A 26,403-nucleotide genomic window follows, 5' to 3' on the forward strand; every position below is an offset into this window, starting at 1 on the left:
ACACTGTAGTTTTCTGGGGAAACAGAAACCTCCAATTGCAATCAGATTCCTGTAATTAATTAAGGATGAAAGACTATTTTGGTTTTAACACAAAGTTTGGTCTTCCTTTATAGTGACAGAAAACTTAAGCTTCCTTCACCCTAGTAACTCTTATGCCTACTCTCAAACCAGAGTTGATTTTTTTCTGAGACATTTAAAGTACTGTTTTGTGCTAAAATGACACTTTATTTTAAAGAGAAGCAAAAATGCTGAAGTTCAAATTGCTCATAACAGAAATCCTTTGTTAAAAGCTATATATTGGATTACTCTTCAAGTTTTAAAAAAATCATAATCATAAGCACTATTGGGACTGATGCCTGATAAAAATCTGTATCTGCAAAAAGAATTCAGAAGAAATCTTAGACTTTTTAAAAGTGACTTAGCATCTATTATTAATCTATTTTAATTTCCACTGGAAGTCTATTTTAGATATAATGATGACACTGGTTTTCATTTATTTGCTTCTTGTTTTAGCATGAACCTTCTTTTCAAAGACTTGTCATTCCTTTATATCCTGACAACTGGGCCAAGGAGCCACTTGATAAAAATAAATGTGAGCTGGGTGAGTCCAGTGTTGTATTAATAATGCAGACTGAGCCTAATACATGATATGGCAATAAATATATTAAGGCAGTGGCACTTCATCCTGTAAATGCTTTCACATTCCTCTCTGCAAGAAAGAATGTATTCTGATACAGATTTCCTTGATTTTCCTACGGGATTTCGTAAACTCTGCAGGTGTCACTGGAGAGAAAATCCCTTATCAGAGATTCCAGTATAGTGCAGCTGATTTGCTTTACTATTTCTCCAGCACAGAACCCTGATCCTGTGGCTGGTCAGACAGCACTGCCTTGGCTCCCATTTGCCTTTTGTGCATTGCTTTGATCAGCTCCTGGCTTTGGATGAAAGCAATTCTTTCAGAGGCCACCTTCAAACTCTCTTAAAAAAAAAAAAAAAAAACAAAAAAAGAATTACATACATAAAACCAATTGAGCTTGTTAAGCAGCAGGAAGAAATCAAGCAGAGGGAGGAGAAAGGGAGGGATGGAGGTGCCACAAATCAGGGCTAGGAACCAATGATCAAAGTGGTGACTGGGAAATTAGTAAAAATTATCTCCAAGTTGTACAGGTCTGGGGCATTGCAAAGGCTCTCTCACTATTACCTAAGGAGACACAACTCCCTCTCCAAGACCTGTCTCAGACATCTCCTTCAGTGCTTGGAGAAGAGCCACTTGAGATCTCAGAGTAAAGCAGTAGGGAGCAGATTGGCAAGTCAGGAGAGAGATAATCTTGAAATGCATATTTTCTGAAGAAAATTCTAGGAAACCAATACTACTCTTTCTTCTGGTTACTGGTACTATAGAGTGTTTCCAAGAATCTTTTCCAAGTCCAAAAGGAGTATACAAAGAGTAAAGCTGTACTGATTGTACTGGTTAGCTTTTTGAGCCATCCTCAAAACCAGACTTTTGCTTTTCCTTCCCCCAAGCCTCCAGACTCATTCCTACCCCCACCCCTCCAGGCTCATCCCTGGAAGCAGTGCAGCAGCCACATGCACACAGAGATACCAGAAACGACAGCTTAAACACACTTTGGAGCCATCTGCCAGGGCAGCAGAGGCAGAGCCAGTGCCTGTGGCAGCTCTCTAAGGATGCACACACAGTGCCCAGGTTCAGAGGCTCCACCTCATTCACAGCAAATGGCCTCACTGCTTGAAGAGAGCTTCACTGATGTCTAATAGCAGAGCACACTCTACTGAATCTAGGTCATATTTTCCATCTAATGAACAAAGAGTGGACACAAATACAATGAGAGTGGTTTAAAATGTACCTCACCATCTGTGGATAGCAAATACATCTGTAGATGAGTGTATCACATTACAAATAGCTCTGAACCTCAAGGTTTACTCAATCAGGAGATTGATTGCACAAGTATTATATGGTGAAAATGCATTAAATAAGAAACATTTGCAAACAAAAATATGCAATCCAAAGCATTAATCAAATATCTTTAGTTAAAAGTATCAGTGAATCCTCAAATTTAATTCATTTAAGAAAGTGAACTTAGCAGTTTTATATGAGTTGTCTACTTTGAGGGTTTAAAAATTCAAGTTGTCTGAACTTTTAGTATTTCAAAGTTTTCCTAAGAGGAAATCACTCAAACCAAGAACAGCAAACAAGAGACAAAAAATGCAGACAAATTAATATAGTTAAAGCATTCTTATTAGCTGTAAAATGTCTCACGAATATTATATTTGAACAGTAACCAATATAAGATGGTATATGTTATGATATATTAATATTTTTATTAAACAGTAACAGTATTTCTCAGTATGGAAATATACAATAGAAAATATACTGTACCGTACTGAAAGCGCGTGCTCCTCAGCAACTTCCAGTAAATGACTCCTGAAGTTTCATGTCCTGACTGCAGTGCTGAATACCTTACATCTATACTAACTGCCAGTGATTAGGATTTGTGGAGTTTTCTTTTTTGTTTCATTTAGGAGAGTGCTGCTTGGCAAACTGGTGAGCACACTTAAGGCTCCTGAGTCAGCACAGTGCACAACTGAACAACTCAGTCAGGTCACCATGACACAAACACTCTCCTGTCACAGTAGAGCACAAGAAGATTTCAAAGCTATCTCTTCTGCAACTGTGGCAAAAACTAAGTAATGAGACCACAATATACCCTGGCAAGCTGTTCTCTGTGTACTGGCTATACTAAATGATAAATGGTCTGACTTTATGTCTTATTAATACAAAAGTGCTGTGCTGGGTCATGGTGCTCCCAGCCAGGCACACAGGAATCTATCAGTCTGAAACATTATTAAAATCAACAGTTTTGTTGGAGGCTTTTGGAAGGACTGAAACAGTATGGGGTTTTTAAGAAATAAGTGTGTCCTTTTGTACTACATAGATATCAAAATCACTAAAGAAAGCATGAAGTATGTGCTGTAGGTATTTTTTTTGCTAACAGAAGAAAAGATTAACAGGAGAATGGAATCAGGTATGTAGCAATATTATCTTTGTGTCTTTGTGTTGGTACTTTGCCCATATCTCCTGTACAAAAGGATAGGAAGTCAAAACAATATTTGAGAGAACATGTTCAATACAACACTGGATATACAAAGAAACAGCTGTTGCATCATATTTAAACAAACACTGCATCTTTTCAAGATACAGCTAAAGTACAGGTACAGAGAATGTTTCTCATAAAAACATATTTATCAAACATTTCTTTAGGTAACAAAATAATTTCAGAAGATAAAAGCAATAATTCTGATAATTGAATTTTCTTTTTCTTGCATCTCCAAGTCATGCAAGGTTCAGATCCATGTTTGATTTTAAACTCAGTTAAATATTACTGAAATTAGTAAAATCAAGCACTTGATTTTACTTGAATCAAGCACTGGGAGTCTTGGCTCCCAGTTGAATTAAGTTTCTGTGTAACCTTATATGCAGAGTATTTTTGGTACAGCTTGTGAAACTTGATTTTCACCCTTCACTCTCAGGACATGGTTTCATGACTGGCTCAAGATACTCTGTACTCAGGTTACTGCTGAAAAGCAACATCTCTCCCTGCTGATTGTATATTCTCCCTCTGTTGTTCAGTGGCATTGATGTCAGCTGATATAACTGAAGACTCATAGTTTTTGTAGGGTCATGTTTTGCTAGATCAGATCCCTCATCTAGCTATGCATAAAGTATATGGCCATTAATATTTGCAAAAGGAAAGTACCAGTACATGGCTAGGGAGGATGGTGAGAATAGTATCTTTTTCTATAAAAATGCTTTAAATAATATTTTAAAATTTGAAAGATACAATTTCTGATTCTTCTGTAACATAAGAGGGAAAAACCTGAATTTTAAACCTTCTTGAAGCTTTAAAATGTTAGGAACTTTGGTGATTTAATGCTTTCACTGAAAACAATTTTCATATTAATTGCAAGTTTTCATTGTTTCTTTAGTAATTTTTTTTAATATATGCTTTCTCTATATACTCAACATGCTTTAATTTTTGATTGGCCCTGAACTGGTCAGGTAGTTGTACTGGATGATCACTGTGGGTCTCTTTCAACTGACAGGCTCTACTCTAGTCTAGTCAATTCTATTCTTAGATTTTAGATAAAAGCACTCCATTGAAGAACCTGAAAGAGAAACTGTCCAGAAAGTAGTAAATAATTATTTAGGAGAGTGATTGGTATCTTTTTCTGTTTCTATGGAAGTGAACTAGAAGCTTTATAAATGTTCTATATTTGACACCAGATACAGGAGACCTCAGCCATTCATTTGGAAGTAGGGAACGAATTCTTTCAGCCAAGAAATGCAGGAATGACTGACTGGTTTCCTACCAGCACTGTACAACTGTGTATTTTCAATATATTAGCTTAACCAAACTGGCACTTGAAGTATTATATTGATAGCCAAAGTTTAGAGAAATCCAAAAGGAAAACAAACATTGCAAGAAATAGATATGTGTGTGAGAGGTGATTTTTGAAAGAGTCACTTTTAATAATTTACCAGGCCAACCAAAAAAAAAGCCAGGAAATTCACCTTTTAAAGAAGTATAACTTGACTAATGCCAGCCTAACATATTTGCCCCATAGCTGTAGTGCATTCACAAGCAAAATTTCTCTAGGATGCACTGCCCAGGATGTTTTTTAGAATGACATCTAGGATGCTGCAGTGTCTGTCTCTGACTTTGCTTTGTGGCTGGAAGCACCACATCACTGTTAAACAATATTAGCATAGGGGAGATGTTAAAGAAGAACATGTTAACCTGATATCCAGGAATGGAATGCAGAAAGGAAAAGAAGCCTGCCTGCTTTGGATATAAGCATGGAAAAGAAGTTCCAGAGGAGAAGAAAGGGCAAGAGGGCACAAAGGGCTCTATTGTGTTTGATTAGTAGCCAGAGCAGGAATTCCAGGAATGGGCAATGAGCATGGAGTTTATGTATAAGAGATTTTGTATACAGAAGCAGTGAAGAGTCAGTCACTATGCAGCTGCTGATACCACATTGACTGGAAAAGAGGGGCTCTGCCTGCTGAAATGAGCTGCTGAATCTGTGTGAAATGAGTCAGTAATGTAAGTAAGTGATGAATTGACAGAACAGTTGTTAGGGGAAAGCTGCTCATATAATTATCCCAACAAAAGGTATGTAAAATTGTAACCTTGTACCCTAGGCATTAAAGAAGAGAATAATATTTTACAGGACTCTATAAGACATGTTTTTCACATATTGAGAACACTGGAATAGAAGTGAAACACAGCATGTATCTTGAGGTTGTAACCTCAGGGTTACAAGATTTTCAAAAGTCTAAAGCACACGAGCACAAAAATGATAAATGGCATCATAAAAACAATTTCCCAGGACATGCATTTATGAGGCAGAATGAGGAATAAGTTGTCTCCTGTGCAATCAGAAAGGAAAATTAAGATATGATTTTAAAGTTTAATGTTTTGGGGTTTTTTTTCCCCCAAGAAAATGAGAGGTTGTTTATGATCAAATCACTGATTTAGCCAGCAGCTTTTGCAGGTAAAGTGGAGACTGTTACTTGGAAAGTCCCCAAGAACTTATTATTTGAAGCATTTTGCATGCAGACTGTGTATGAAAGAACTAAAACTGGGTCCTGCCAATCAGAATGACTGGTTTAATTGTGAGACAACTATTTTTCTTCTCAAAATGTTTTTAAAAGCTGTAGGCACACCTGCCTTTTGGGTTTATACAGAAATATTACTGGAGAGTGTATGAAATGTTACATAAAATATCATCTATATAAGCTAAAAATACATACCACACTGGTATGGAGGGTACTTATGTGGAGCCCAGACTGTCTCCTCCATGAGAAACATGCTCAGTCTTGTACTTAGAAGATGCACAGAAGGAGATCTTTAAGATCACCTAGAAATACAGACTGCAGTTCAGCTGCCTAACCACAGGCATTGTCTAACTTGGAGATGTTCTGGGTAGTTCTGCCTGCATTCTGACTGTGCTCCAAAGATGCAGAGTTCTGCAGCAAGTCCTCTGTCATTTGTGCCAGTCTTTTACTGACACCTCAGGTAAACCAGTGGGCAAACCACGAAACCAGGCACCTACATGTGAATTAGATTCCAGATATCTACTGTTTCACTAGGCAGAAATTTCCATTATAATCAATAAAACCAAGGGATCTGAGAGAGATCTGAGAGATGATTCAGCTGACCAGCTGCCAGTGTTTATTTAGCTCAACATGAGCTGACTCCCTGCCCCAGCTCCAGTGACCACACTTGGCTTCACTGACCACAAGGCACTGCAGCTGTAGCTGCACGAAGACGTCTAGATTGAGGAGTCTTGGGGCTCAATTCAGTTGCTTACACAAGGATGTTTAGTGCTCTTTGATATGCTCCAGGGTATCTGAGGCAGCAACACAGGCACCACAAACATCTGCAGGAGATCATGCCAGGCAGGATACCTGAGGGCATCTCAAATTGCAAAAGAAGCACATAAACAAGACACAGAATCACATCCTCCATCTCAAAATCCTACTCTCAAAGTCAAAAACTGGCACAACTATGGCTACATCTAGATTGTTAAGTGACTCAGCTGCTTCCAGTTTGCTTCCAGCTCCCCATCACCTGATCTCACTGTGTACACACTGGTTTACATCCAGGCACTGTGCACTCAGGTTTAGTTCCACAAGTAGTTAAATAAGGCCCTCCTTTCCCCACAGACTGAAAAATTAAAATAAACAGGGTCATGCTGACCTCAAGGCAAGCAACAGACTTAATTACTGCAACAGACAACAATGAATCATATTTCAGCAAACCTCTCATTCCTTTTTAACAGAATGCATTATTAATCAGACACATTGCTTTACAACTGGTACAACCTACACCAGAAAAATCCTTCCTTTCTTCAGGGCACAACAGGAATGTTTCAGAATGTCACATCTGTTTCTTCATCACTCTTAACAGTCACAAATTGTTGCTGCTTTCATGTCTTACTCACATTTGATTTTTATTCCCACACTGCACAAAAGCATCTACCACATATTCAGTCATGCTGTATCTGTGTAAAAATCTTAAATAAATTTTCACAGACCATTTTTTAAAAACTTGAAAGCTACAGCCTGACCCATACTTCTGTAGCTATTAAAGACTCTAACTGTTCAAAACACTTCTTTAAGAGTGTTCCTTCATCTGTAGTAATTGTAATGGGCAAAAAAGCCTCTGAACCTTCAGGATGAGTAACATCCCTTTGAGTGCTTAGAAAAACAGCTCTTAAGAACTCTCAACTTTCTGCACTCTCTTTGTGAAAGACCTCGTATGCCAAGCCATGTGATGGAGGATGCTGTACAGTACATTGGGTCAGGAGATGAGACATGGCACCATCTCATACCTGGGGAGCAGGCACATTGCATTCTGCTGCGAACGTGAACTGAAACTAATTGAACAAATCCTGTGCTTAGGGTGTGGGATTTGATATGCCTGTGCTAACCCACTGCCTCTCTCCAGCTACTGAGCCAGAGAGGAGGCTATTCCACTGCAAATTACTGAAGATATTCATACCATCCCCACTCATTGCCTTGCTTTGTACCCATTTCCCAATTTGCCACTTATGTATATTTCCAAGCTCCACATATTCTTTGGAAGGAATCACTATGAATCATTAGAGTTTTAATCTCTTTAGTTCACCTTGGGTTTGTATATTTTTTTCTTAATAATTCTATCATCTGGTCACTTATAATACTAAAGACCTTAGTGCTGTATATTTGGATGCATTAATTGAGAATGCTCACAACAGTATAGTGTTCAATCTCACTTAAAAACTGTACCACATTATTTTTGAGAGACACCACAACATCCAATTTCTCTTCTTTCAGATCATGGACTATGTATCACAATTCCTGAATACTTCAGTGATTACTTAATATCACCCCCAGAGAACAACAGGGAAGTAAGGGTATCTTCCTCCATTTTACTGACTTACATTCAGATTTACAGTCTGAAGTGAAATTAGTGTAGCAGCATCTGAATCTCTAATAACAAATTAAATCCATGCCAGGTAATGTTATCTAAATTCTTTTAAGAGTCTGAGTTCAAAAATTTCAGTGTCAAACTGTGGAAAAGTGCAGATTTGAATGCAGCTCATTTATTATTTCATTTAAATGTTGAAATGCATATGGAGTTTAGAGAAATAAATCATTCTATTTCTGTAATTCTACTTGGAAAGCCTAACTGTATGGTCACATAAAAACAATCTTCAAAGTAAGTTTTCTGACAAAAAATAGATATTTTTTCCTTATTTGGGTAGTGCTAGAAATTCCCTGTCACTTTTGAAAAACTATAAGCCATAGATGAGGAAAAATAAAGCATAAAGTTTTCACATCTCCTGTTGTGTTTCTCTACTGCTCCTTAATTGAGCTGCAGTAACAAAATCAACATGACCCAGCCATGCGCCCTTGCACATGAAAGGCAGCCCAGAAAGGCAAACATGTCCTGGGCTGCATCCAAAGCAGTGTGGGCAGCAGGTGAGGGAGGGATTCTGTCCCTCTGCTCTGCTCTGCTCTGCTGAGACCCCACCTGCAGGGCTGCATCAGCTCTGGGGTCCCTGCACAAGAAGGACATGGACCTGTTGGAGTGAGTCCACAGGAGGTCACAAAGATGATCAGAGGAATGGAGCACCTCTGCCATGGAGACAGGCTGGGAGTGTTCAGGTTGTTCAGCCCAGGAGAGGAGAAGGCTCTGGGGAAACCTTAGAATGCCTTCCAGTGCCTAAAAGGGCATTACAAGAAAGCTGGAAGAGAGACTCAAACATAGGGATTTTTCTAACATTAAAAACCAAAATTGAAACAGGTCTCGTATTTGCAAATAGAATAAATAGTACTAAGGACTGGGAAGCCAGCTGCCCCTGTTTTTTTATAGATAAAAACAACAGGCATTTATTTGGAGGAGCTATAGACATTATTTTGCAAACTTTGTATCCTTTTTCTCATTCTGTTCTTAAGAATCATTTAATCTTTAGGTTTTAGTATATCTAATTCAAAACAGCACAGCCATGTAAACAAGTTTAGTCTATCAATACACCCCAAGCAAAAAATACAAAGGGATAAATTTTTCATCATTTTCTCATATATTAAAATAATTGCACTTTTCAACTGATATTTTTCAACTAACATTAAAGTTACCTACTGTGAACATATTACAGTGTGAAAATACTTTTATTATGCTACCACCAGATAAAATTCAATGCAGTTTCCAAGGTCTCAAAACTTCACTTTATACAGAATACTGAGTGTCAAATTGCAGAGGCAAAGGTCCTACAAAATCTACTTTAGTTTAGCATTCTGGACAGCCAAAATATGGTGCTGCAATAGCATAGTGACTATATATGCTGCTGCTGACCTATGGAAAAAGTAGTAAAATGTTTTAAAAGCAAGTATTCATTACATAATCACATAATCAAGTATAATGTTTGCTCTTTTATTCTAAGTATTTATCAAAAAGCTATTCTGGACCCAAGTATGCCAGTATGATAACAAATTTTTCAACAAAATTAGGACTCAGTTTGACAGATGTGTGATTTCTGACATTATGCTAAGCAATATTAAAATCTTTAGCATTTTTGACACATCGTACTACAAAAAAGAAGCTGGAGGGGAAACACTGTCATTATGACTTTTTTTATTGTTTGACATTTTGCCTTGTCCTTTTTTGAAATCACGATTGCATGTTCTGCAACATATACATAAGAAGTGTTAGTAGGAAAGGCAATCCAGAGCAATAGATCTATTTAAAAAGGCAGTACAAATTGTCCATAGTATTATTTCAGTTGGTTGATAGTGTCTCACATTTTTCAGAAATGCTGGGCATTGCTCTCACATTTGAGTATTACCCATTGTACATTGTCCCTGCAGCAGAGAACAGTCTCTCATGATCGAGAGACACTAAAAGAACAGAGTTCATGTGACTGGATGAAAGAATGGAACAGCACTCTAAACAGTCAGCAGGAACAGTACAAAATGATATGTCTGAAACACCACAGCTGGACAGATTGCACCAACTGACATGCTAGGAAAAAGTTTTATGTAAAAGCAAATTTCTTTTAATGGGTGGCTCTTACACAACTGCCAGCATCTATTTTCCCTGTAATTATATATCCAGGATATTTTACACACAAATATAATTTTTCCAATAGCAGTAATCATTTCACATAAAGGACAATCTTTTTATTAGACATTTGATAAAGGCTCTTTCCGAAAAATATCACAATCTATGGTATAATTTGAAAGCATGAAGATGATGCATTCAGAAATGTTAGCACAAGATCAGCTGGAAACAAATTTAAACTTCTAATAAAAACTTTGAAAGCTTCAACTGTCTTTGATTCTGAGTAGTTCACCTGCCTGAAGAATAAAGAAAAACATCCTATCAAAGGTGCCCAAACACTACCTCTATGACAGAATATGGGATGAACTGTAAATGAAGTGTTCTCAAGAATTTATCCTATGCAGGGAAATATGTGAAAAATTACTGGGGAATAATCATAACTATTGCTTGTTTACAAGCTGTCTTAGGAACATCATCTCTGCCTAAAGAAAAGTATGAGTCAAGCCTATAGGAGGGCCCAGGTCACTTTCAGATTGAAATATTATCCTTCTTCACTGTCTCCTGTGCTAAAAATTCTGAAGAAGAAAAGGTAGGAATAACTGGTTCACAGAAAATAACCCTACCTCTTCTAGAATTCTGTTATCTAAGTCACTCTTCCTAACACTCTGACTGATGACTTCTTTCAGTGCTTAACATTATGAACTTGGAAAAATAAACATAATTATCTTGGCCTCATCATCTCCTGCATTCAATTACCAGTCTATATACTACATGAATAGCCTCTTCCCATTAAGGTGATATCCTTTACCAAAGCAGAGCTTTACAGAACTTTCTCTGATTGAATAGGTTTTTACTTTATAAGCAGTTTTGAAGCTTTTGCTTCCTTTAAATAAATTCCACGTATCACTTTGGTTTGTTTTTTTCACACAACAGTGTCCCAGTATGCTATAAAGAAGTGCTTTTCAAGCAATAGCTACATCCCAGTGATGGATAAAAATAAATCAGGTGGGTAGGAAATACCTGTGCATACATACCTATTAATACCTACACATACACACACACACACACACACACACACACACACACAGAGAATCTTATGTGTTCTCAGGCTGAGATTCAGCTATCAATGCACAACACTTAGTTGTGTATATACTGTAGTTTCCTTCATTAATTGACATTCATCACTCTACTTGCATGACCTCACAAGAATTTTGCATAAAAGGCAAAGACAAAATATGACCCTTATGCAGAAATGTAACTTTTAGTTATTGCTATTAGTGACTTCTCTGTATGCCCCATTCAACAGCCCTTAGTGATAGACTCCAGAGAAATGAGTTTATCAGAAGGTGCATACAGATGAAGCCCCTGCCATTAGCACTACTCAAAAAGGCAACCACTCCCACTCAGGTGAGGTTGCAGCTTCTCAGGAACCCCATCCACTTATCAGCTACATACAAACAGGGAATGTTGCTCTTTTGCCATGTCTATACTGCTAGATAAAACCAGGCCACTGGTGCTGGCACAGTTATGCCCACTCCTCTGAATACATGTAGTGCCCTGTGGCTTTGTGGGCACATTGAGTGTGGTATGAGTCAGAATTTTGACCAGGGCCGGGGCTGTGCTGCAAGTCATCACAGTGGTGCCTTCACAGTGTGGAAGGGAACGGCTGTGGAAATGCTTTAGTGGGGAGAGGCTGCTGGGACAGCATGTGAGGTCCATGTGCTCTGGGAGCAGTCCCTGGTGCATGCCATTCCCAGCCCAAGCACTGCCTGGAAGACTATTGAGTGCCACAGGCCAAAACTGTACCAGGAACCCCTCTGACTGGGAGTTTCAGCTCAGGCCCACCACAAACTGCCTTCCTTAGCCTTTCAGACTCTGCCTTCAAGTCCATGTGCACTCTGGTCACAGTTTTCCCTCCTTTGTCCTCCTTTCTCTGACTTCTTTTTTACTCATTGTCATTTTAAAACTTTTTACTCTCAATGCCCTCCCCAAAAATTATATCCATAATTCCAATTCCACCTACCTCCCCTTTCCAAGAATTGGAATATTGAACAATGAAACAACTAATACTGGCACTTGGACAGCACTAGGCTTTAAAATTATCATTGTTAAAAAGATGAAGAGGTTGCATTTTGAGACTGTTGCAAACCTGTAGACACTATAATGATATTGCAGCTGCACATATACCCATGCAATAAGAGACATTGTTTTCTTTACCTTTAAACTTCATAGATTAAGTAAATATAGAAACAAGCTGAATATCTGGTTCATTATAATAGTAAAGCTTCTACATCAGCTCCTGATTTGCTGTGGGTAGATTGTCCAAACTATAATTTAAACCTTGTGTTTGCTTCCTGCCTTTGGTTACGCACAACACTATTGAGAGTAATGCTGCTCATGCCACTCAGCAGCAAATTTCTTTAGGCTATTCCCATTCTCTTCACAAACAGGTTCACATTTTTTATGTGTATCCTTATTAGTTTATATGTTTTAAATTGTTTTTACTTCCTCTCCCTTACTCTGTCCCATCATTGTGCAGTATCAATGAGCACTGACTGTACTCTTCATTTTCTGAGGCAAGTCAGACTAAACATGTGTTTCAGCACACATTAAAGAGAAGAGCTAAGTAATAATGAGCCTTAATTTAAAATACAGAAATTAAAGACAGGAACTTCATCTTGAATGGGAGGTGATACAGTTTGTTGCACTGTCATCCAAACATAGGTGGCAACTTCTCCAAACACAAAACGTGTGTTATCCAGCAGCACTTGCTTTTCACTTTCTTTCATATTACCCAAATTCTCGTGCATTTTCCCATGGTATGTAACAGGTTTCTTATAGGATTCTTTCTTATAAATTTGTGACAGAATTCAAAGATATTAGTAATCAATACCTCTCTAGATATCCACAATCAAAACTCTTCTGAAAAACTGTTAGATCAAAACAGAAGACCATAGGAGACCACTTCCTCAGAAATTATCATAAAATTCAAATTTAACTATTTGAATTAACTAATCTGATTGTACCATATCAAAAACAAAGAAAAACAAAATGCCAGAAGATAAGCAGCAATAACAGCAAGCCATTTCTTCATTTCAGTTCTGTTTCATGATAATTCCAGTGGCTATCCTGCTTCTTCCACAAAGAAAAACATTGAACCATGGAATCACAGAAAGTTTTGCTTTGGAAACAACCTTTTAAGGTCATCTAGTCCAACCTCCCTGCCACAAGCAGGAATATCTCCAACCTGACCATGTCACTTACAGGACCATCCAACCTGACTTTGAATGTTTCCAGGGACAGGCTACTACCATCTCTCTGGACAATTTATGCTGGTGTTTCACCACTTCTATCAAAAAAACCTCCTTCCTTATATATCTAATCTTAATCTAACCTCTTTTTTTTAAACTATTACTCCTTGTCCTATCACAACAGACCCTACTAACGTTTCATGCATTGAACACTCCATCCACCAAGTCTGTACCTCTCCAATTAATAGAGAAGGATGTTTTTCACTCACTGAAAATATTCTCTTGTGAAAAGTTAAGGACAGAGAAGTTTGCAAAATCAGGATGCAACTATGACAAGGAAAAAAACCACAGATGTAGTAAGAAAAAGGTTAAAATGCTATAGGAGATAGATGCAATACTTTGTTTTCCATGTTTTTTTCCAGAGGTAGCACTATATGATCTATTATAAAATATACTAACTATGGAATACATAGTATCTGTGTTCAAGATCCATACTCTGAAAGTGAAAAGCATTTGGACTCTCTTTCCTTGCTCTCCAGAGCAAGGAAAATGAATATGATCATGTAGCCTCTCTGCAGTCACTCAAGCACACAAGCACATCTGCAGCTCTTCATCTTCTTTACTAAATGAGGGTACAGGAAGATAGTAATGATGAGTCATATTAGCAGCCCCAAATGCCAGTTTTCAATATCCATCCAAATAAATAACAATTATCCCAGCACATCAGTTGCTTGTTATAAACTTTAATGCAGCAACAATGATATTATTATCCATGTTCTCCTAGTTATACTTAACTCATAGGTTTATATAAAAGTTTTCTCTTCACTCCTAAATTACAGTAAAATGAAGTATGGCAGAGAAACACATGCTCCTTAAACAGTTTCATTTCAGACTTTCAAAAGCACATTGCACTTACACTTTTAGCTGTATTTAAAGATGTCACATAACCACGTGCTGAAAAATCACAGCTCCAATTTCCTCTATTTAGGTGTGCTGTCGATTCGACCCCAGTTTTACATTTATTATTTACATTACCACTTGGTTTAAGTATCTTCATATTGAATTCATGTAGTTTTCTTATGACAATAATGCAATTATGTGTATTCATGTGGTCTAATTTTATCAAAGATTTCAAGTACATTCTCATTAATAATATACTCTTAGCAAAATGTGCACAGCAGGGAATGCAAAAAACTGAGTTTGTCAAATATTTATAGAGACTGATCCATAGTCACAAATTTTTCTGAGCCCTCAGTCCTGTGAAGAATGTCTTTTACATTGTGTCTACTTAGTTCAAGAATGGCAGCAGCATTGCATAATGACACAGGCACTATCACTGGCTCTGAATCAGCTAAAAAACCCCAGAGTTTGGTTCATAGGAATCACCAGCACAAGCCTATTTCTAGGCTGCCTTCCTCTCTGTTAGTCCCTATTTTAGGCTTAATAAGCTGTTACATGGTTCAGGACCAGATTATTCACCCCAGCTGCTCTCCACTAGAATTTGCAATATTTCTTTTCAAAACTGAGGGTTTTTAAAGCTCTGATCTCTAAAAAGAAATACAATATTACAAGAAGTAAACAGTTGGGGTTTGTTGTTTTTTTTTTCTCATAACATTTTATTGCATTTAGCACACACAGCTCACAATAGGTCTTCCTTCATCAGTATATTAAAAGGTTGAATGGATTTGAAATATATTATCTTTAAAATGTTGGCATAACTCTTCCAGGCATCAAAGTCAATATTTCAAGCATGAATTGCATGAAATACTGGCTCCCTTTTGTTTTAAACAATACCTCAGTACATATAACACATTAATAAAACCAACCAAACAAACCACCCCACAAACCAAACCCCTTTGCAAGTGTTAAAGGAAGATAGGGGATTTGTTTTGTTTCATTTTCTCAGACCAGTTCTCCATAGTATTTCCAAGAAGGCAAAAAATTCTTTGAAACTAAGGTCTCATTACACACACATTATGAAAAAAAAAAAAATTAAAATTGATTTTTGGATGTGCAGCGTCTAATTTACAAGCTTGACTAATCTGCATTTTTAGAAACTAACTGATTGTTTTACTGGTTAGTGCAAATGTTATTGATCCGCTTTCTTGCTGAATTAATAGCACTATGATAGGACAGCTCGCTTTCGCAGCTTTCCCAATGTTTTCCTGAAAAGAGGCCCATTACATGGCAGGGGGCAAAGGACAGGCCTTGATAACACTGTTTGTACATTTCTTTGATGTCCACAGGCATCATCCTCGACAACCGACCACCAGAGACAAAAGAGTATTCTCAGGCTGCTGGAAATCCCAGCCATTCTTCTCACCACCTTTTGATATCCCAAGGCTTCTATACCCTGACCTCTGCACTCTGACATCCTTATTTGAAGGATGGTCAGAAATGTCAAAAAAATTGTTTCCAAATTTAGCCAATAAACTAAGGATTTATTTTGCTTTTCAAAATTGCTTTGTATCCTAATGTACCTGTGGGAACACGAAGATTTTACAAAAAGAGTAGAAGGAAAATTGTCAACAAGAAAAAAAAAAAGCCTTTGATTTTCTGGTTTTGAAACCATTCTCAAACATCTGCCTTCTAAAAGCCAACCACTCTGTCTAAAGTGCCTTGACATTGTCATCATAATGTGCACATGTACCCAGAGTATTTCTACCTAGCCAGTGTCACACAGATTTCTACTTCTAACATGCAGATGTTGCTTGCAGACATAACTTCATTCAATAAACTTATACATTTTAAATGGTGTGCATGCTGTATGTTAAGGACAGATATAATTTTCTATTCATTCATATTTTAAAAAGAAAGGTGATTTTAACATTTTTTCAAACTGTTTTGCTCTCTACACACCTGTGTGATTGATAATTGGATCACTTTTCCCCTGTTTCCCAGAATATTTAGAGAATAATTTTCCATGAAACTACCAGAGATTATCACGGGTGCTTTTAGACAATTTCATTTTTCACCTTTCTGAGGGACTGAAATTGGACAAAATGGTCAAACAGAAATAGTACACATCCAGCTAAAACACTAGAAGTCAGGCAAACACCTAGAGAAACACCCTTCTCTCCTTTACTCTTATGGGAGGTCCTGCTGAAGACCCACTCCAAATATGTAAGTGAAATCACATATACGTGTAAAACCGCTTAACAAGACCAACCTACTGACAATCCATATGTATGCACAAATTTGGAGTTTAGCCAAACTAGTATTTATATTCAGTCTCTTGTGCTTTGACAACAATTTTTTGTAACACAGTGCTAAAATATTATCCTGCCATGAAGTACTTTAGCTTGAAATGAGGACAAAGTCTGGTCCAAAATGTGATGGATTTCACAGTATACAAGCTTCTAAACTATCTTTAATAAACTATGCCCAAATCATAAATTGTTTTGCACTGATTTTTTTTTCAAACTGGCATCAATACCACTGTTTTCTACACTGATAATATTCCTCATAATTTAAAAGTCAATGATGTACCAGTGTTAATGCAACAGATATAGAATAACAGATAAATGTCAACATTTTAAAAACTAAACTATTCATCATTTATTATGCAAACACTGGGATTAATAATGCTTGTTTTAAAGCCAGCTCTAAATCACCTAATATTATCTACTCAGCTCAGCCAATGTTTATTTATTTTAATGTCTGCCAGAAAAGAGTGAAACTGAATTCACAAAAGGAATTGTACGGGATTCAAACAGCCAAGAATCTTGAGATCTTCAAAAACTCTCTTCTTTCTATTAGTTTACTACCATAAAAAATAGGGCATAAACAAACAAGAAAAAAAAGTAGCAAAAAGGGGAAAAAAAGGAATTTTTAAAGAGTTTAGGAATTCATAAAGTTCTCAGACAAAATGCTGATAATAGCCACATAAGGGCTGTTCTAATGGATCTTTCTGATTTTGGTGGGTTTTGAATTAAACCAGACCCCAAGGATTTCTGTTCAGTGATAGATCCTGATGATTTATTTTCAGTGTTTAATCTCATTATTTTTAAAATAAATTGCATGTGTTTAAAAAGAACAGGAGCCCAGATTCTGAATCAGTACAGAGCCCTCAGAGCAGCTCTGGCAAGAATGTAAAACAGATAAAGTTAAACCAGGGGGGAAGAAACTTAATGAACCCCAAGTCTATAAATATTTTCATTTAACTGAATCCTGACCATGGCTAACACAAACTACCTGTGAACAGGCACCATGTATACAAACCTAAGGTCATACCTATATAGCAAGAGGAAAATACTGAAAAATCAGTGACATAAATTAAATGGCCATCAACAAATCTTCCAGTTCTGGCAGTGCCCACTGAAGATTACAATCTATTTTATAGAGGCTCATTACTCCTCTGATGTGGGAAATTATTGCCCTGCCTGTTTTATATACATTGTTTTCCTTGCGAGCAATCTCTGACTCTCTTTAGTAAAAAGAAGTTAACACTGTTATAGTAATAGATCTTCAGCAGATCTATTCAATTCAAGAGGAATGGATTAGGAGCCATGCACAGGAGCAGCTCTGTTGGCACAGTCACCTCTCTGGCAGAAGTACAGTAAGGAGTTATTGGAGGCAGAGCTTTACAAGAACTATGGTTATTAGGAACCATCTCAGCCAGCACAGTTGCAGTCAGAAGAGGATGTGGGAATAAATCCTTAGTAAAACACACTAGCTTTTCATGTGCATGCATTTATACACAGCCCTGAGTGTTGGCAAATTCTGTGGCTGCAGCTACACTTAATTCTGATGTAGGTAGAAGATATAAGAAATAGATTATTCCTTTGAAGTCCTGCTGTTTGTCAGACTATTCTTTCGCCATTGTGACATCATCTTTAGAAGTTTCCAGACTCTTACTACATAACCTAAAAAAATACAACCGTGAAAGAAATTTCTAATTGGATGTATCAAAAATTGCACCTTAAGAAGAAAACTTTATTTCATCCTGGACCCACAGAAGCACACAATGAAAAACAAACAAACAAACAAAACTCAGAAAGTTTTCCCTATAGATTAAGATCTCATTTGCAAGGTTAAAGGGATCATTCCAACTGAGTAAGATTTAGCTTGAATTTGAGACAGCCTTTTGTCTTTAGAAAGTGAGCACAATGCCAAAGAAACCAAATTACACACAAAAGCAATGCCACTTAGCAGTAAAAATACAGTGAAGCAGTATAGCTAATTTGAAACGGGAATAGCTTCCATCCATAAAGCTTTGTTTTCTTGCTGCCAGCCTATACACCATGACTTCCCACCCAGACTGACCTGTCAGCATGACCTTACACCTCTACTGCTACAAGCATCTGGCCCAGGAAGAGATGCCAGGCCTTTATGTCCAGGGCTGGAGAATCGCCTGCATTCACAATGCAGGACCGTGTTCACATCACCTGATGCTGGGCCAAAGTGTCTCTGGGCCTCAGCTGGGCCTCCATGGCCCTGACATAAGCATTTCTGTGTGGTCCTTCTCCCACTCAGTTTAATTTCATTATTATGCAGGCTGTATGGAAGCTTTTATCAGAGCAGCATTTTTTGGCATGGAACTAAAAGCTTGTGATACATGAACGGGAATGTTGCATCACATCACACCCAGGATACAAGACCTACTTCAAAAGTATTAGAAAATCACGTGGGATTAGGAGAGTCATAGGTAATTGTGTCATCCACTTTGCTGAGTGGGAGCAGCCTTTGAAATAAATTAGCTCCAGAATAATGCTTAAGTTTTGCCTCAGAGGGAAATCATTGGATTTCCCTTAAAGAGAACCCAAGAGAGAACACAATTCACACAGTGAACATTGTCAGTGGGCTGAAACCTGGGAATGAACTCAAGCCAAGTCACCTTCCCCCCTTGCTGCACTCTTTTTCACACCAACTGATACTCTCAAGTGGATCCCTCAGCTGTCTTTGTCTTTCCCTTGTGCATATGAAATGCTGGCTGAATAAAAATAAAATAAAATAAAATAAAATAAAATAAAATAAAATAAAATAAAATAAAATAAAATAAAATAAAATAAAATAAAATAAAATAAAATAAAATAAAATAAAAATAAGCATCAGAACATATTGGGAAACTTCATTGAATAAAAGAAGACATACACACAAGGAAAGACATATGAAAATCTACAGAAGACTATCCACAATCACTGCCTGAAATGTACAGATGTTGGTATCTTAACTGAAAAATGGGACCTGACCTTTTGAGATTGTAGGGATCCTTTATGGCACAGTAATAACTAAATGCTGAAATGCACAGGTATAATGAAGCATTTGCCTTTTCTGAGTATTTTAAAGTCATTATCTCAGTCTTTATTAGGGACATCTATTTTATAACATATGCAGTGAGAAATTCAGAAGAAGACCTGCATTATAGCTGGAGAATATTACAATTTTCTAAGCTCTCTAGTAATCAACCAAACTGCAAATAAAGACAGGTATCTACTATGATATGTACAGTACCTGGAATCATTGGCTTCCCCATATGGGAAGGCAGTCCACAGATAGATTGAGCCTCCATACAAAAACATCCATATGCATAGTGATGTTATGGCTTCATAACTCCGATGCATGGGAGCACAAAATTACCCAGATGAAGCAATCTTTTAGATCATACAAAACATATGTGAATTAAGCTATAGAAATATATGGCAGGAACATATCAGAAAAAAAGGAATAATCAGTGGAAGAGCAAAGTCAGGTCCATTAACCAAAGAAATTCATTAACACAGCTATCTGAACTGGTATGAGTAATACTAATTTTTGCATCAGCAAACCCAATGCCTGCTTAATAATACCAAGGAAAAGACAGTATTTCCCTTTTATTCTGTCACCAGTGCTAAGCACATCTCCCCAGAAAACAGCAACACAGCCTGATTTTCTAGTTGTTCCTCCTATTATTTCTCTGAACAGGAGCTTTTTTCCCTCCTGTATTAAACCTCCCCATGTCACAGTTGAACTGGCAGATGTAGGATTGTAGACCAGTACACTAAATTAACAGCTTGCCAAAAATTCCACTTCCACCTTCCCAACCCTCTAAAAGAAAATAAGACTATGATTTGGTTTGATGAAAGAGGAAGTAAATGGCAGAAAAATTAAAGATATGTTGAGCACGAAGCTGGAAACACATCTTTCAAAATAGAAGTGGTTTAGTGCAAAGTAACTGAAGGTCTCCTTGTTTCTTAAGGCCTCAAAAACAAAAGCTTTTAGCCATGAGTAGCTATGACTGAGCAGCTGAAGAGGCATGGACACACTTAGGCCAGGGTAATTTACATAAGTTAAAACACATGTTGTCTGTCTAGGCTGTAAACTGTTTATGCACAAATTACAAAAGAAATAGTGTACAGATCAAGTGGAGGCCACATGAACATATGGGTAATAATGTTCATCAGTGGTCTAGTGTAGGCAAATAGGAGATACTCTAAAAATTGAAGTTGTTATAATTCTGATTTCATGCCTTTCTTAATTTCCTTGCTGCCTTAGGCAGGGAGAAAAAGGCAGGTTGTCTTCTCTAAGTTACAATACTGTGAAATTCCCAGATGATACTTCAAAGATGCTCAAGACAGTTACATAACTTCTATTTCATACAGAACAAAAGTCACTGTCATTTTGAAGACAAAAGTCTCTTGAAGATTCTTGTAAGATCACATCTTTTTCTAAGATGACATAATGAAGGCTCAAAGAGTTATAGTACATGGGGTGTCATCAGGCTGGCAGCCAGTCAGCTGCAGGGTTCAACAGGGCTCAATTTTAGGGCCAGTGTTATTCAACATTCGTATAAATTATCTGGACACAGGAGTAAGTTTGCTGGAAAACACTGGAGGAGCTGTGGAGTCAGTCGAGGGTCTAGAGGCCTAATATAGAGAGACACCTGCAGAGATTAGGAAGCAGCACAATCACCAACTACAGGAAATTTAATAAGAGCAAGTGCTGGATTTTCCATCTAGGATGGGGCATTTCTGGTTAAACATACAAACTGGGCTGGAGAGCAGCCCCACAGAAAGAGATCTGAGGGTTTGGATCAATGGAAATGTGAATCTGGGTGTGCTCTGGCAGCCACAAGGGCCAGCCATGTCCTACAAGCCATAGCAAGCCTGTCGAGGGCAGTGATTGTCCCTCTGGGCACTGCAGTAGTGCAGCCCCACCTCCAATGCTGTGTGCAATTTTGGGTGCCTCAACTTAGGAAGGACATCAAACTACTAGAGTCTGTCCAGAGGAGGGTGACAAGATGGTGTCAAAGACAAGAATTTAGGGGAGTGGCTGAAGGAATGGAATGAAGCTGAACCAGGGAAAGACAGCATCATGTTGGACATTAGGAAAAAGTTTCTCACTGAGAGGATGGTTGGACACTAGCACAGGGTCACAGCACCAAGCCTGACAGAGTTCAAGAAGTGTCTGGATGACACTCTTAGTTATGTTAGTTTTAGGTTGTCCTCCAAGGAGCAGGGAGTTAGACCTGATGATGTGTATAAGTGTCTTCTCCATTGAGATATCCTATGATTCCATGTTTTTACTATACATCTTTCCTGTGATGTTAATAAACTTTCTACAAATAATTTTTCATTTTTATCTGCTGCATAATTATATAAATATGCCATCAACATAATTATTAGATTGCTTTTAGTACATGAAGTACTGCTGTGCTGTTCAACTAGAAAAAAAGGTATTTTCTTCATAAAACACTTGATCAGTATTTATATTTTACAACATTTTTTCTACAGTATACAATGTAGATAAATGGCAATTTTCTTTTACTGTTTCTTCAGACATACACCAGCGCCAATGTTACTTCTTAGACTTCCTTTATTCCTCACATAAATATTTAAACATGAAAGGCAGCACATGGGTAATGGCAAATAAAGACAAACTGAAAACAAACCAACAATCTTTGGAATCCTTAAGTATAATTATAAAGTTACAGCCACAAATATCTATAAAATGAGCATTAGGGATACATTTGAATTTCCTTAGTAAATTATAGTATTTCCTGCCACAATCTGCATAAAAGAAGTTTGCAAGATTTAGTCAGATTTCCTGACTGACTGAATCATGAACCATAGTCTGTGTGGGGAAAAAAGCGAAGAAATATTCAGCTGTAGTTCAGGAAGCAATACTTTCCCTGTGCACATGTGGAATATACAAATGCAGGCATGATTTTGTAAAAGTAGGCATGTTTTCATGTAGATTTTGTATTATTGTAGTTCCACTAGCCTTTTATGCCCCTCATGTAGCTTTCATTCACATGAAATAAACCTCTGGCTCTGCCTGATCTCAGCTGATAGTAAGTAAATGCTTTATTTTGCATGAAGGCGAAAAAAAGGAGTGAGAGATCACTTATCATTCACCTTGCAGGCTTTGTATTCATTAGAAAAACCACAATCAATAAGAACCAAAGGCACTTTTCCCCTAAAGATAACTATGTCCAGCATCACTAGAGGGTCTGGGAGTCTCACAGGCTTTGATTTATTAGTAAGAATCACCTTTTAAAGTTTACAACTTCCTAATCCAAAGGTCACTTCACTTAACTCTGCTGTAAAATGCTCTCCTTTTATTTTGTTAAACAAAATCCTGCTGTTTTTCTCATGGTTACTTTTACAGAGTGCAAGTTCCATAAGGTTCAAATGCAGAAAAATTGTAAATGTCTTGCTTTGCCACTTTTCACATTTTATAGAGCAGTATCTTCTGGGTTTTGGGGACAGGTGTTGTTTTATTAAAAGAGAAACTATGAAAGCCAGTAATTTCTCATACAGAATACATTCTTTTGGTTTAACAAGGAAAAACAGAATTCAAACCATTGTTTTTAACTTGGTATTTCACATTAGAAAACTCTTTCCTTAACTTTGTGCATATTATGCATAGTTTTATTGAGTAACATGAAATCTCATCTGAGAGATTCAGAGCTATTGTATCCAAAGACAGACCACCCTAACAAGGAATTTAAATACAGACACAAATAGACAATAGACTTGAGGCATAAGTGAGAAGAAAAACCCTAGATTCCAAATACCAAGGAAAAACAGAAAATAAAAACATTGTGACTAAGAGATATTCACAACACAAAGATTATCACAGCCTGAGTGAAATTCCATCCCTAAATCATTCCTTTCTGGGCTTGTGCTTATTACATCTTCTGTCAGGAGCTAATCTCACGTGACAGGCCTGATCCAAAGCCATTTGAAGTCTATGAAATGTCTCTTCCTGACTTAAGGGAGCTTTGCATCCAGCCCTTATAAACTTCAAGAACAATACAATTCATGGAAAGTTGTTTTAAGAGAAAAATAGCTAACTATTGTCTAAGTAGAAAAGAATGTTAGCTTCAAATGAAATTTACCTGCAATGGTAGATTTGCGTTTGGGTTCTTTTATTACTGTTTCTTTATGCATCTAACACAGCTAAAACTTTCCAAAGTGAGTTTTTAACAGACACCACAGAAAATCAAAACTGTAGTCAAAACCGAAAAGTAAAAATATCATTTTGTGCATAGTACATTTAGGTTTTCTAAGGAAACAAAAGATCACTTTTAAGGCCTCAATTAATTCAATATTTTCTTAAACAGCTGTACATTGAGGACAAAACAGAACAAGAGGTTTCAAAAATTTATCAGTTGTTTCTAAGTCAGAAAATCAAAAGATAGAATAAAAAATTTTTAAAAAACCCACCAAACAAAGCCAAATTAGTTGTATAAGCAAGGGGGTGGGCTGACAGGAAAGCAAGTTATTTTGTTTTTCTTTTATAATAAAAACCCTGATCGTTTACTAACTTAAGTAAATTTCAAAGCTAGAGATGATAACTACCATACCAGACATGGTGAGCAATGTCAGACTCCTATTTATATTTTGAAAATAATAATATAAATTAAATAAGCCCTGAAATAGCAATTAAGATCATTGTAAAAACTGATGGAAGAGAAGTCCCATTGCTGTGATGTGGCTTTTCTCTCATTTATAAGAAAAATGAGGCAATGTAGACCAGTACAGACCCTGATGCTGATCTGATGTGCCATGTAGCAGTAAATTTACACTGACAAAAAAGCAAATCAAATGTAGCTCTACCACCTCCAAGTTCCCAATGCACCAGAGAGGTGGCTCCAATTTCCTCCCTCAAACAACAAATCAACTCACTACAGCTATTTTAATTACCTAATGTTGAAATGAAAACACAAAAACTTCCAATTAAGCACAAATATTCCAGAATGTCCAGCTTCCAAGAATGATTCTATGTTTTACAGAAAAAAAACTCCAACAAAACAAAACCAAAAACAAACAAAAAACCAAACAAAACCCAACATTAGGTCCTGAAGACTCTCATTCATAAGACATACTAACCACTGTTAATCTTCTCTGTTTGCAGTTCTATTCTACATGTTTAACAACAAACACTGACAATATAACTTTTATTAATTAATAATTTCAGAAGGGTCTATGAAATATTAGATCAAAACCAATGTAGCCCATACCTCAAAAAGTAAAGTAAATGAGACAAAGCACAAGAAAAAAAGCAAACATCAATTTTTGCAATGTAGAGATGCTATAGATTCTGTCTCCTTCATTTAAGATTCCAGTACCCACAAGTAAAAATAAACATTTCACTTTACAAATACACCTAAACTAATTGCTGATTTTTTAGTCTGAGTGGATGAAAACACAAAACTAGAAATTTCATTTCAGGCAAGTATAAAATTGTGGTTTGATTTTTTCCTAAATGAAATGAAACAGTATTTCTCTGGTCAAACACCATGCCTTGTTTTGGTATCACAAATATTTTCTTAAAATAATTGTCAAACAGCCCATTTTGTTTGACTTTAAAAGCACAAAAGCACATTTATTTTTGGAATGTTGTCCTTTTTCCTTCTTGTTGCTATTAAGTGCATTTTTGATCTGACACGTTGTCCTAAAATTAAAAATCAAACTTTCAGGTAAAAAAAAAGTCAAAACAATATGCAGACTTAAACTTCACTTTTTTTTTTTTCTTCTCTTCTGACACGCGCAAAGTAATGGATTGTTTTGTTCACTCCAAAACTATATTTTGGGTAAATAAACTATTTCTATCCCTTGCTAAGTCCCATTTATCCATGTACCAGTTATACCCATTCCCTCCTCTTCCCACCAGGCAGCTGGACTCGAGCTGCCCGCAGCTCAGCACTGCTGGCTGCTGTCCCGATCCCCCTGGACCTGCCCTGCTCCCCTCTCACTCCGCTCCTGCTGCTGCTCCTGCTGCTGCTGCTGCTGCTGGGACTAACACTTCCCTAACCTTCAGGAGCCCTGGGTTTCCACTTACCCCCCCGCCGTCTCGGAGCATTCCCAGGTGCTGATAAGCTTTTCTCTCTATTATTGGTGCTGCTTCCCCTTATTTTGGCAGAAGCTACAGCTTTGCAAGTTGCACGGCTCTTACCTCTGAGACCCTCTTTGTTGCTCTGTCTGCGACCACGCTGGAAGCAGGGAGTGATGAACATTAGGGAAGCATGAGCCTCCCCTCGCTGTTTAGCAGCGTGGTCTGCAAAGAAAGATAGAGATGCTGCTCCCTCCTCCTCCTCCTCCCCCCTCGCTGTCCCAGCTTCCTCCTCCCTCCTCCTTGCTCCCTCCTTCCCATCCACAGAGAGCTCCAGCTCTCTCTGCGCTCCCACACAATGCGCTACCTCTCAGCACCAGCTACCTAAGGTCAAGAATACAACCCCTCACCCTTCCCCCGCCTTTTCCTCTCCGCCCAGGCATCCTCACCCCTGCTTCCCACGGAATATGGTATCTTCCCAACCAGACGTGCCTTGGTCGGCTCTGGGATCTAAAGTGCAGACAATTTCACCAGCCCCGGGGAAAAAAGAGTTATAAAATAGAAAATGCATAGGGAGGACTGGGGATACAAAGGGAAAGTGGAAGCCTTTTGGGGAAATTGGAAACTTTAGGGGTTTATCTGTGTGTTAAAAAAAAATAATTTAGAAAGTCAAGTCACAGTAGCCAAAGCCTGCCACTTGGAGATTAGTTTAAGAGATCTATACAGATAAAGAAAAGTGCCCCGGATAGCAAGTTATCTCCCAAATC

At 37.5% G+C, this 26,403-nt stretch overlaps 1 protein-coding gene across 1 annotated transcript in view; it reads right to left on the reverse strand.

The window, feature by feature from the left end:
- Positions 1 to 25,939, reverse strand: part of GREB1 (growth regulating estrogen receptor binding 1) — an 87,342-nt gene extending 61,403 nt beyond the window's left edge. The window contains exon 1 of the mRNA XM_066547204.1: positions 25,760 to 25,939. The gene's annotated coding sequence lies outside the window, so the exon portion shown is untranslated. The remainder of the gene's footprint in view (positions 1 to 25,759) is intronic.
- Between the last annotated feature and the right edge of the window lie 464 nt (positions 25,940 to 26,403).

This window comes from Molothrus aeneus, chromosome 3 (genome assembly GCF_037042795.1).
Source record: "Molothrus aeneus isolate 106 chromosome 3, BPBGC_Maene_1.0, whole genome shotgun sequence".
Lineage (NCBI taxonomy): Eukaryota > Metazoa > Chordata > Aves > Passeriformes > Icteridae > Molothrus > Molothrus aeneus.